Consider the following 13,291-nt stretch of genomic DNA (forward strand, 5'->3'; position numbering starts at 1 on the left):
CACCGGGCGGGCCTTTGGGTGCCTGGGGGCCATTGGGGGCCCGGTGGTGGGCCTTGGGGACCCGGTTGGGCCTTTGGGCGCCCGCGGGGCCGTGGGGGGGCCCGGGGAGGGCCGGGGGGGGGCGGGGTGGGCCGGGGGGGCGCCGGAGGCCCCTGGGGCGCGTGGGGGGCCATGGCGGGTCCGGGGGGACAGTTGGGAGCCTGGGGGACATTTGGGGCCTGGGGATGGCCTTTGGGGGTCTGGGTGGGCCTTTGGGGGACCGGTGGAGGGCCTTTGGGAGTTTGGGGGGCTTTGAGGACCGGGGGCATCCTTCGGGGTTGGGGTAGGAGGATTGGAACCCTTTGTGGTTGGGTTAGAGGACCTCACAACACTGTTCAAATGAAACTTGTGTATTATAACGACCACAGAGTTTCACCATTAAATTCTCTTCTAAAATCTCTTCAAAAATCATCTTTTAAAATGTCTCTATCTGTTTCGCCGAAATAGTTCCATAACCGGTCTAAACGGTTTCGCCCAAATTATCCCTAAACGTAAATTCAGCGTGTTCCTTTGTTATTGGCATCTCTGCGCTAACGCATTTCAAATTAATATGAAACCTTTTCGCGCGCTAAAACAATTCATCGCTAAGATGTTTCTTGCCTAATTGTTTCCATGGCCGTTGGTTATTAATATCCTTTGGAGTTCGACCAGTAGAACTGTTCCCGAGGCAAAGACATTAATGACTTGGATCTATTCCTGGAGAAATGTTTCTAGGCGGAAATTTTTAAAGTCTGACAGATGATGTCATTGATTGATTGATCTGTCAAGAAAGGGAAATTAATTTGTTGTTTCGAAGGGGAATTATTGATTCACGATAGGTGAATTGAGGTCGACAGCACAGGTGTTCTGACTCGTGACAGCACCATGTGGTTTATGGTTTTCCAAGTGAGAAAGTTCCTGTTTTTCAAATTGTCACTGACAAAACAATAAAACATCCAGTTTTCTCAAATTCTCACTGACAAAGTCCATAAAAACATACAAAAATGTGACAAAATTCCTGTTTTTCAAATTCTCACTGACAAAATCCATAAAAAACATCAAATAAATCGACCGACACACATAACCATCCATGAATTATGTAAAAAAAGTTATAGGTGGCAGCAGGGGTGAGTCGTGGGGGCTTTAGGGCCCCCTCTACTGTTGTAGTAGATATTTGAAAACAGGCTCATTCGATTGGAAATTCGAAGGGCTAGTACCCTTTTTAATAGTCGAAAGTGATTGGAGGGCAACTAGATCCATTAAAAATTTTGAGACAACCATTTTGTTCAGCGTAGTTGATTTCCAGATAGAAAACATATTTTTGAGGAGGACACTCCCCCACAACCCTTAGGGCAAGGATTATAAATTATACCCTGGGGGCATATAAAGTTTTTAATAAAATGTTTGTCATAGAAACTTGAAAAAGGTTTCATTCGATTTGAAATTCAAAGGGATAGTGCCCTTTTTAATAGTCGCAAATGATTTGAGGGCAACTAACCCCCGTCTCACACCCGCCTTTTCCCCAAACACATCCAATCAATATTTTAGATAGTCATTTTATTCAACATAGTTAAAAGTTTTGGAAATTAGGTCTTTAAGGTTGACATCCCCCCCCCCCCACATCCCTCAGGGCAAGGGTTGTAAGTTATGCCCTGGGGTTTTATTAAAGGTTTTTATTGAAAGCGTAGAAACTTCAAAAGGGCTCATTCAACTGGAAATTGAAAGGGCTAGTGCCGTTTTTAATAGTTGAAAGTGATTGGAGAGTGACTAACGCCTCTTTCACGCCCACCAATTTCCCAAACACATCCAAGCAAAGTTTTGAGATATCAATTTTGTTAAACGTAGTTGAAAGTTCTTGAAATTAGGTCTTCTAGGATTATAACACCCTCAGAGCTCTCAGGCCAAGGGTTGCAAGTTATGTCCTGGGGGCATATTAGGTTTACATAGAAAGTTGTTGTAGAGATTTCATAAAAGGTTTATTTGATTAGAAATCAAAATTACCCTTTGTAATATTTAAAAGTAAGTGGAGAGTGATTTACCCCCTTCTCACGCCCACCATTTCCCCAAAAGCATTCAATCAAAGTTTAGAGATAGCCATTTTGTTCAACATAGTTGAAAGCTCTGGAAATTATGTATTTAAGGATGACAAACCCCTCAGAGCCCCAAGGGCAAAGGTTGTAAGTTCTGTCCTTGGGGCATATAAGGTTTTTATAGATAGAGCTGACGTTAACCCCTGTGCCTTCCCAAGGCCAGAACAAAATTTGCACTTTACTGAAAAAATACAAATGAATGTGCATTGTCAGTTTAATATACATATACTGATATTTAGTAATCAAAATGTTAATATTTGATTTATCAAAGTTATAAAAGTAAAAACATTTATATTTTTTCAGTAAAGTGCAAATTTTGTTCTGGCCTTGGGAAGGCATAGGGGTTTGCACCCAGCTTATGTTAATTTCTGGTCGTTTTTGGTTTCATTTATTTATCGATGCTGATTTGTGGTAGTTTCACGCTTGGTAGATTATTTGATTTTATTTTTGTTCATTCTTTTTTTAATGGAGTTCTTTACTTTTCTTTGAAAAATTTATTTTGTGGGAAAAGTTTTTTAAATTTTTATTTAAAAGAACACCTACAAACGAATAGAAATTGAAGAAAGTATTGTAGGGCTTTAGAATCTCAATAATAGGCGACATTATCGATCATTGCTAAGGAGAAAAATTCTAATGAAGTTTTAGCTGCAAAAAAGTATAACAAATGGATAGTAGCCGAAGTTTTTCGTAAATCTGCTAATACGATAACTAGTTTACCCAAATCTATCATTAATTGCTAAATGAAACCTTTAAGTTGCCACTGATTTTCAGAAATGACTTACAACGGCTGGCGTGTACCAATCGTGGCGAAAGTGTGCCAAGCATGGAAGAACTGTTTCAAGCATTGCGAAGACTGTGCTGTGAGTGGCGGAATTGTGTGGCTCACTTGGTGCTCCAAGATGCACACCAGACAGTGTAACGCAAGAGTAGCCAGTTTTAGGGGAGATTGAGGGGGCACTTGTCCTGGGTGCAGAAATCTTAGGGGCCCAAAATTTCAAATAAATGATCTAACAGTTATAATTGTGTTGTAATTTTCGAATTTTATTTTTATTAAAATTAAGTAGAGGGCGCAGTTGGTAGCAAGTATAAGCAAATAAAATTCGGAATTAACATTTTTTCTATGTCTTCATCCAGGGTCATATCCAGTTTTTTTTTTCGGGGAGGTTTTTACAAAGGATTTTGATTTGGGTTGGGGTTCCGAAAAAAATTAAAAAACGTATGAAACAATTATCTATATTCATCTTGTTACGTTTTACGGTACTTCCGTAAGCGTTAGGGTGTATGATATACACCCTACCGCTCAAGTTGTTCATTCATTGACGCATTACAGAACCGCTTTTTTCATTAGTTTCTTTCAGCTTAGCGTGGGACAAGACAAAAAGAAGTGACAGAATATATCGAAAATGTATAATTTGGGCTATATATTTGCACATTTGGGGGGGGGGGGAGGGAAAGGATTTGGACACTGTGAAATTAGAAAACAATTCTTACTACGTAATATTCAGAATACCTGTACCTAACACATTAGGCATGCAGACCCACAATACTTTACCGCCACCCCTAATGTGCAAATACATAGCTCAAATTTGTTTCTAAAGTATCATAATTTACCTTACTTTGGTATATTTAATTAGGTTTGAGCGTCAGAGAAACATATTAGAAGAACATTAGGTTGGGTGTATATCATACAAGTACCCGTTTTACGAGTCAGACAAACATTTCATTGGGGTTCAAAACCCGTAACCCCTCTCCTGGATACAGCCTTGAGTTCATCACCGTTTCTTGAAAATAAAAGTAAGTAGACAGAATATAATTAATTTTAATGTTTTCTGTAATATTTTGTATTTAAATTTATTAATTAATAGAGAATTTATTAATAAATGAAAGTTGTTACAACTTGACCTGAAAATTTTGGGGCAGGGGGGAAGGGCTATAAATATTTTGCCCCGGATGCAAGAGGGGTCAGAACCGCCACTGAGAGTAAGAAACCTCTTGAAAACCTCCCGCTCAAAACAAAACATATACCTTTATCTAAAAGTACCTGCCTGAAACAAGATAACTTGTTTCAGATAAAACAGAAAGTAAAACAAGATAACCTGCCTGAAACAAGATAACTTGCGAAACAAACATAGTTTGTGTTTCTTAACCATATTTTCAGCCTAATTTAATAACAGTTTATTTTATAGGAAAAAGTAGGATCGATTTTTGGCAAGTACCAAAGAACTCGTCACGAGATTGCGTCAAACGAAATCTAGTGCAGATGCACTGAGAATGGTGAACTTTCCCGAGTCAGTATGCGGTTTGATCGCCTGGGTGATTATTTTGAAGGATTTTGTTGATTTAGCTGTATGATTGTATAGGTATTTCCTTTGTTATTTTGTTCTTGCGCTGTAGATTTCGGGCGTAAGGTGTGAACTTATTCGTGAGTTTTGATTTCTGGACTATATTCTTATGTACTAAAACCGTCCAACTCTGGAATATAATCGCAAGCCAGATAGTTGTAAAAAAAAATATACTTCTGTCACTGGGGTACATAATAAATTAATTACCATATAATTAATAAACGTAAAAATTTAAGAAAAACAACACATTCATAGGTCAGATTTAGTTTACTAGGTGATTTAACAATATATTGTAGGCTACTAGGCTAATATAGCAAAATAACTAGCTATTTTTCTAGCAACAATCCTTTTCGGGGTAATGTTTATATTAACAGTTAGTTAGCATAATAACAGATAGTTATTAGGCTATTCAGATAGCTAAGAAACAAACTTACCTCTATGGTCAGAATTGTATCCAAATTTAACATTCATTTACATCGGAAATTAGGTAAATTTTTCGTTATTCATTTGGTATATATAGGGGTGGGGGTAAAATTCATTTCCGACAAAAACGATTATTATATTTGGAAAGAGCATTGAAAAAGGCATCCAGTGGTGTGTTTACTTTATTCGTAAGTCAATAATATGAATAACAAAAATTTACCCGAAATTAACTTTACCCCCACCCCTACATAGCCTATAGGCTACAAATTCAGGATACAACTCTGACTATAGAGTTCGTTTCTTCGCTATCTGAATAATCCGTTAATATAAACATTACCCCCTTTTCGCAGGACTATTGTTGCCATGGGCGCCCATAAGCTGAATTCCAGGGGGGGGGCAAACTTTGTCTAATTGCTACTTTTAATGCTATATAATAGAAATCTCAGAACAAAAATATAAAAATAAGGCAGCATCATTCAGCCAGGGGGGACAAGAGCCCCCCTGCCCCCCCATATGGGCGCCCATGATTGTTGCCCTTCCTTGTCCCTTATGAAAAGCAGACAAGAGGAAAATATTTTTTCTTGTGTTTGTTTTGAAAGGGAGAATTATATTATGTTACTATTAAAATTGGTATTCGTTGAGCCAATTCATCAAATGGGCTCTCTACCAAGCATATGGTTCGGGAAGGAAGAGTTTGTTTTTTTGGATTTTGTATGCCCGTTTATGATTGAAGACTAATCGCTACACTCGGCAACTCGTTCCTTTGGTCCTCGCCTTGTTTCGACGGCACTTCGGACTTCGAACACTTGTTAGGCTATCATGACCGATCATGACGGCACATTTTCAATTTCTGTTTGTATGTTATCTTGTGTTTGTACTTTTTTTCTTTATTCTGTGGTTTTTCTAATTATATGGTCTTAGGCCACTTCTGGAGAATCATACTAAATAAATAAAAGTAGTACCATTAAATTCCTTATTTTATACTATTTTTGGTAAAAGGTTTAGAATAGCGGCTCTCCAAAAGAAGACATGCTAGAACAAAAAGAGATACTTTTTTGTATTGCTAATTTTATGTTTGTTTGTATGGTTTTGTTCGTGTTTTTGACAACTCATCCCTAGCCCCCTTCTAAAGGTCTTATATTGCCATAGGCTATGTATAAAACTAAACAAAGAATAATGGAATTCTTACTTTATAATATGTAGCAAGTATCAATGAATAATATTTTCTTGATTTTTTTCACTTATTTTTATCAATTATAAATTATTATTATATTCATCAGTTCATCAGGTTGTCATCAATTATTTTTTTTTACGCAGCCTGGGGCTATATTATACTATTAGGGGGGGGGGATTGTAAAAAAAAAGAACAAAACGATAAAAATGAGCATAAAATATAGCAATCTAAAAGGGTCTCTTCAGTTGTATTAAACTAAAAAACAAGTTTTTTTTCAACTGAAAGTAAGGAGCAACATTAAAACTCAAAACGGACAGAAATTATTCCGTATATGGCTTCCACTTGGAAGCCATATACGAAGCCTCAATTAGCCTCAATATCTTGCTCTTCACGCAAATTTTTTCGTACTTAAAAAAAAGCTTCCTATTCAAATTAAACGGCTCTTGTGTTTCAGGAGTCATTTAAAAAAAAATTAGGACAAACAGCCAAACTTTAGCGTAAAGAGCAAGGTATTTTTGAATGGGCAACCCATTCATATTCAGAATAATTTCTGTTCTAATGGAGCTCCTTACTTTCAGTTGAACGAATTCGTTTTTAAATTTAATTCCTGATCGTTTTTTAAATAATACCGGTAAATCTGGCTTACCCTCAATGAAAATTCCCTCCCCTCAAGAGAAACTCCACCATAGAAAGTCCCTCCCATGTAAAAATACATCCCCCCGTAAATTTCTTCCAAACAATTCCATCCTCGCTGAAAATCCCCCCCCCCGTAAAATTTCTTGCAGAAGATTCAGCCTGAAAAATTCTCGTTAGCATACTTTCATCTGAATAAGACTTAAAGTTCTAATTGTTTCTTCGATCACTCCAGAAATCCCTGTTCCGTGGAAATTATTTCCTTGAAATCCAAACACGCAGAAAGTTCCACCGGAACATCTCCACATGCGAAAGTGATTAGGCAAAGACAAAGTAAGACAAATTAAAAGAATTTTGTACAGGAAGTCTGTCAAATTTACCCAGTGTAAAATTTCCCTCAGAAAGTTCACCCTTGGAAATTTCCCTCCACACGGAAAATAATCCCCATGGAAACCAATCCAAAGCACAAAATCCCCCATCCTGCCGAAAAATGTCTGCATACTTCCTAATAACAATTACTATACGTAAACAGTGGGCAAATCTTATAACTTAAAGACCTATCCCCAGGGGTTGGGGAGGGGGGTGGGTCATTGTATCTCCAAAGGTATTGTTTTTCGGGCTTTTCAACTATTCTAAACAAAATGGCTATCTAAAAGTTTTGGTCGAACGACTTTGGGGAAAAAAGGGACATGGCAGAGGGACGAGTTGCCCTCCAATGCTTTTGGACACTTTAAAAGGGCACTAGAACTTTTAATTTCCGTCCAAATGTGCCCTCTCCCGATGTTCTAGGACAATTGGTTCGACACGATTACCCCTGGGGAAATGAAAAAGAAGAAAAATAAAAATAAACACGCATGCGTAATCTTTCTTCTGACAAAAAATACAAAATTCTACACTTTTAAAGATAGAAGCTTGAAATCTCTGCATACGCTGATACGCTGAATCTGATGGTGTGATTTTCATTAAGATTCCCAGACTTTTAGGGGTGTTTTTCCTCTTTTTCGAAAATCAGGCAAATTTTCTCTGACTTGTAGCCTTTTATGGGTAACACTAAGCTTAATGATTTTTATATATTTGGAATCAACTTGATAAACCAATTCTTTTGATATATTTATTGACCTGAAAATTTCGTTAGTATCAAAAGATAGGTAGAGACAAATTCCGGTTTCGCTAAAATACTAATACACTTCAGCAGTGGATATTATGCAATTGAAAGGAAACTTTCCTAAGTAAATTCCCCAAATCATTTTATCAACCCAACAATTCCATCTTATGGAAGCTTCAATCCCGGTTGGAAGCGTGACCTTTTTTATATTATAAAGTTTCGGGCTTTTTATTTCAGATTCCCTTGGGATGAAAATTTGGTTGTGTCAGGGTCCTAATTTAAATCAATACTATTATTACTACTGCTAACAACTCACCACAACACCAAACCGTCTGATGCCAACATAGCTACGCACGCTCCACCTCCATCACAATCTATTGAAAGCTTCCCTCTTTACTCCCTCCCAGGAGGTTCCCATTCTCCTTTAATCTTTCCTCACGAAATCATCCCACCCCAACCGAGGACGACCTGCTTTCCGTTTAGCCCTAGACGGTTGATCGAAAAGGACAATCTTTGGCAATCTTCATCGGCAGAACTTGCCCTAGCCACCTCAACATTTCTCTCATTATAGCCCTAGAAAGCTGGATTGAACCATAGTTTATGTAGGCTACGGTCAGTCAGTCGGGTACCAAAAACAATCCGTAGGCAATTCCACTGGAAAATATCCAGCCAATTTTCCTCAGTTTTTCGGAGCACCCATGCTTCAGAACCATATTTGACTACTGTCATCACTGTAGCTTCCAATATTCTAATCTTAGTTCGCAGACTTATCGTCCTATTCTTCCAATCTATTTTCAACTGTGAAAAAAAACAACACTTTGGTCCTTCACTATTCTACTTTTAAAATCTTTACTGCACCCAACGTCTTTACTAAATACTAGTTACTACATACACTAAATACACTACGTTTACTAAATACACTTACTTTACTTAATACTACCAAGGTAAGTGAAGCTGTCCACTTGATTGATCTTTTTGTTATCCAACGTCACTTTTTCATCTTTACTTATTCTTTGCCTTAACGACTTAAACATTTTAAGATTTATTTTCATACCTATTCTAGCTCCCTGAACTTGCAAAACCGCTAAAAGTCGGTTCATTTTGCTGAGACTTTTATCTAGCATGCTTAAATCGTCAGCAAAATCTTAGTCCAGGAAAGTTTTACTTCCCCGTTTGATTCCATCTTCTCCTATTGCTTTTCCTGTGCTCCTTAAGATAAAGTCCACCAAAAGGATCCGTATAAATTGGGATAGAACGTAATATCGCTTAAATCCTGATTTAATACGAAATCAGCCACTAACCTCATTTCCTACCTTAACCGCAGCAGTGTTATTCTAAAACATAGTACTGATCATTTTAATGTATTTGGCTGGTATACCATACATGGATAAGATATTCGCTAAAACCCATCTATCAACTGAGTCAAACGCTTGCTCAAAATCTGTAAACCTGAGGACTAAAGGTGTTTGATGACTCAAGCACTTCTCAATTATTAACCTAAAAGTGAAAATTTGGTCTACATATCCTCTACCTTTTCTAAAACCGCACTGTTCTTTTTGATCGAAATTTGATCGAAACATCCTTTACCATTCCTAAAACCCCACTGTTCTTCTCTTAAAATGTTGTCTACGGCATCTCTAAGTTTAAAAAGTATCTTTGCTACCCGCAGAAACCAGGCTAATACCTCTATAATTACCACATTCACTCTCATCACCTTTCTTATACAAGGGTTGAATTAGGGTTTTTCTAAAATCGCTAGGTATTGCCCCTTTTTCAAAAATCATATCCGTAATCTTCAGTAACTTATTTCTAACCTCATGGCCACCATATTTAAGAACTCGTTTAACAGAGTATCAGCACCTTGGGCTTTATTATTTTTAATCCTTTTAGCACTGTCACTCACAAAATAAATCTTCACATCAAAGGTGTCACAGACTTTTTCATTTTCTTCTATATCTTTATATGTAACTCTATCCCAATTTAGTTCCTTCTCAAAATGCTATGCATATCTCTCTTTAACTCTTTTCTTATCACTAATTGTAACCCCGCTTTTATCTTTATCCCGGACAAGTCAAGATCGACTACTCCCTCTCAATTTATCAACATGCCAGTACAATATTTTACTATTATGCCGTCTAGCTGCGTCTTCCAGATCCCCGGTAATTTTATCCATGGCATCAACTTCATACCTCCTTAGTTCATATTTTAGTGTTTTCTCCGCTTTCTTTACATTCCGCTTATTTTCATATGGTTTATCACTTAGATAATTCTTGTACAAGCTCCTTCTCTTCTCTATTAAACATAAAGAATTTTTCTAGTATTCCTTGCTGCGTTCCTAACTTTCTTCCCTAACACACTATCAGCAACTTCACAAATTACTTCCCAAAATTATTCCATTCATCTTCTACATTGTCAGATTATAAACTATCCTGTTTAGTATTCAACCATTCGATACGACGTCTTTATCTTTTGATATATTTATTGATATGAAAATTCCGCTTTTAGAGTTTCGGTTACTATTGAGCCATGTCACTCCTTACTACAGTTCATTACCACGAACTGTTTGAAAGCTTTCCGTGACATTGGAAAAACGTTCTTCAATTCATATGGGACTTCAAAAATGCCATTTAAATTTTTGTGTTTCGAAGCTATGCTGGCGACGTACACAATCATGTCGAAGGAAGAGGACTTCGTGTTTGAATCCTCTTCAGATCTCCCGAATTGCCAGGAAAGAGTCGAGCAAGCTTTTGGAGCTATATTTGTCAGCTTTGACGCAGCTCTATATCATAGCCATCGTTTTTGTCGACTCCTTCACGATAAATCTTAGTGCAAAAATCGGATAACTTCCATCAAGATTCAAAATTTTTATTTCAAACAAAATAAACAAACTTTAAAAGTAAAAAAAAAGTAAGACAAAAATCGTTTTAAAAGTAAAGAATGCTTGTACCAAACTCGGTATGATGTAATAATTTTGTGACCTCATAAAAGGATATGTGCTTTGGTTATGGTTTTCAATGAATTTTTTTCTATATGAAACAGGAAATAGTGAAAATCGGCATTTCCTCAAGTCAAAAATCCACCAGTAAATGAATGGAAACAGCGTTGATAAGAGTAAAAGTACGGTCGAGAGATAGAAGAACGCGTGCATAGGCTTGACAGATGCTTCTAAACGCACTCCAAGTTATGATAATGGTCTAGGCTACAATAAAATTAGTGAAGAAATCTTTGAAACCTTCAGTAATTTAGATTGCAATATAAATGAAGAATGCCAGTCTGTTCAATATCCTCCATTTGTCATGCGTCGTAGTCAGGCGCATGCACAGGAATTCATATTGCGTCTATAAAAACACTGGTGAACTACATGACAAGTGTTGGCAATTACCAAAGAATCGCAAAAATCCTGAGTATTGGGGAACAAAAGCCCAGATGCCTGTCTTCCACGCTCTCGGCTGGAGTAAACGGAAAGGTAAACTTTCTCACCTGTATATTGGACCCATGCAAAAGATGTAACTGAGAAATTCAGTGAACACACAGGACCAAGGACATAATAGATTCTTGATGGATTTTGTAGAATGGACAGTAATGACAAAGAGGGTGTGCAATTAGTTCAAGAAAGTAATAATTAGATACTTATTTTTAAAAGTCTATAAAAAATTGGAAATAATTGTTAAGATAAAAGTCAGAATATCAACGAAATAGATATGTTCAGTAAATCTGACCTTGCGCAATATTTTGCTTATTCGTTTGTTTTTAAATGAACTATAGAAGATTATTGAACTTTTTTCTGCAAAAACTTGATTCAGTAATAAGTATTTTCAAGAAAGGATCCCCAAAAAATCATAAGTTCAAGCTGATGCTATTATATCTGTTTCAGCTGTGTTTTCATTAGTTTCTAAAGGTAGCCTCGATGGCGGTCAAAGTCCACGAGAACCATTAAAAGTCCTAAGCACAATTTTGTAATATCTACGTGCAAGAATCCTTCTAGAATTCAAACTAGTAACACCCAAGGGAATTTGGATGTTCCTCTAATCTTTGCTCTAGGCCTCCGGGTATTACTCCTCAGTTCCCTCTCTGGTTTACTTTTAACCTTCGACAGTATCTGGTATAATAAGATGTTGCTCATCATCAGGTTCCTCTTATCTAAGGCCATATTCCAGGAAACAATTTTTTTTGGGGGGGGGGGCAGGGTCAAACACGGTATCCCCCCAAATATTTTCCGATTCGTAAAAAAGTAATAACATGAATTTAAACAAAATTTTCAGGCGTTTTGTAGTTTTTTTTTGTATACCCCTTGCCTAAAAAGCACCCCTCCGGAATAGAACCTGGATACGACCTTGCTTTTATCATGGAATATATTTGTTTTTGTTTCATAAAAAAGTTGAGTAATTTTTTGTAAAACAAACAGAAAATTGTCTAATTAAGTTAATTATGAGCAAATTCTTTATCTTTATGATGTAAACTCATGGCTGGAAAATATAAAGGAAAAACCGCCATAAAAGAACGATTTCAATTCAAACTGGGTCCTTACTTAATGCACAATATCAATGGTCTGTTGAGAATAAATGGCAAAATATCTTGAAATACTAACAAATATTACGAATAGTCTTAAAAGTTTTTACTGATTTTCGCAATAAATAGACTCATATTAGGCTTTAAATTTCGGACAAAAACATCTTGTCAAATAAATCAATTCTCAGAAACCATTTGAAACCCATTTGCGAAAGGGGGGCTGGGGGTTGATAAACACCCATCCTGTCCTCTTGGCTATGCTACTGGCACTGGGTATGTTTTAAGCGGGTCTTTAAAACTGAAAAATGCCCCCTGGAAAATACCCCCACAGAAAATATTTCCCGAAAAATATCCTCCCGCTGAAAATATCCCTCATGAAAAACTTCCCCCGCGGAAAAAAATTCCCCCTCCTATACGGAATAAATTCTGCTCGTTTTGGGGTTTAACTTTACTCTTTACTTTCATTATAACAGCGTAGACTAGAATTATTCCCAGAAAGCAAGCGGGATTAAATATCAATATCACATTTTTGATGCGTTTAATAAAGTCCCCCCCCCGAATAAAAGAACCCCAAACATAACCCTTGTCTCTTTCAATGAGATTATCTGATTGTTTTGTAGTTAGGGAGGGAGAGAAATGCCTCAAAAGATGCATTTTGATACCAAAACATCGCAACTCTCATTGAGCCTTCCGATAAATACCGAATCAGTTCGAGAGACAAGGGAAGGGTGGAGGTGGAAATTGGTATATAATCCCCTGGGTTGTATCCAGGATTTTCTTTTGAGGGGATCATTTTTTCGGAGGGGGAGGGAGTACAAAAGAATTTAAGAAATGCATCAAAAAGTGAAACTGATATTTAATCCCTCTTGATTTCTGGGAATATTTCTGGTCTAGGCCTACGCTGTTATTATGAAAGTAAAGAGTAATTTTAAACCCCAAAATGAGAAAAATTTATTCCGTATAGGAAGGGGACTGCCCCTTCCTCATCCGCGCCTCT

The 13,291-nt window shown here is 37.1% G+C and overlaps 1 protein-coding gene across 1 annotated transcript in view; it reads left to right on the top strand.

Moving 5' to 3' along the window:
• Positions 1–4,363: 4,363 nt before the first annotated feature.
• The window catches only part of LOC148950289 (uncharacterized), a 41,704-nt gene continuing 32,776 nt past the window's right edge, over positions 4,364–13,291 (top strand). Inside the window, exon 1 of the mRNA XM_089091826.1 lies at positions 4,364–4,468. The gene's annotated coding sequence lies outside the window, so the exon portion shown is untranslated. The remainder of the gene's footprint in view (positions 4,469–13,291) is intronic.

The sequence above is a fragment of the Artemia sp. Qi Xiang Cuo genome, chromosome 7 (assembly GCF_049724085.1).
Source record: "Artemia sp. Qi Xiang Cuo chromosome 7, ASM4972408v1, whole genome shotgun sequence".
Taxonomy (NCBI): domain Eukaryota; kingdom Metazoa; phylum Arthropoda; class Branchiopoda; order Anostraca; family Artemiidae; genus Artemia; species Artemia sp. Qi Xiang Cuo.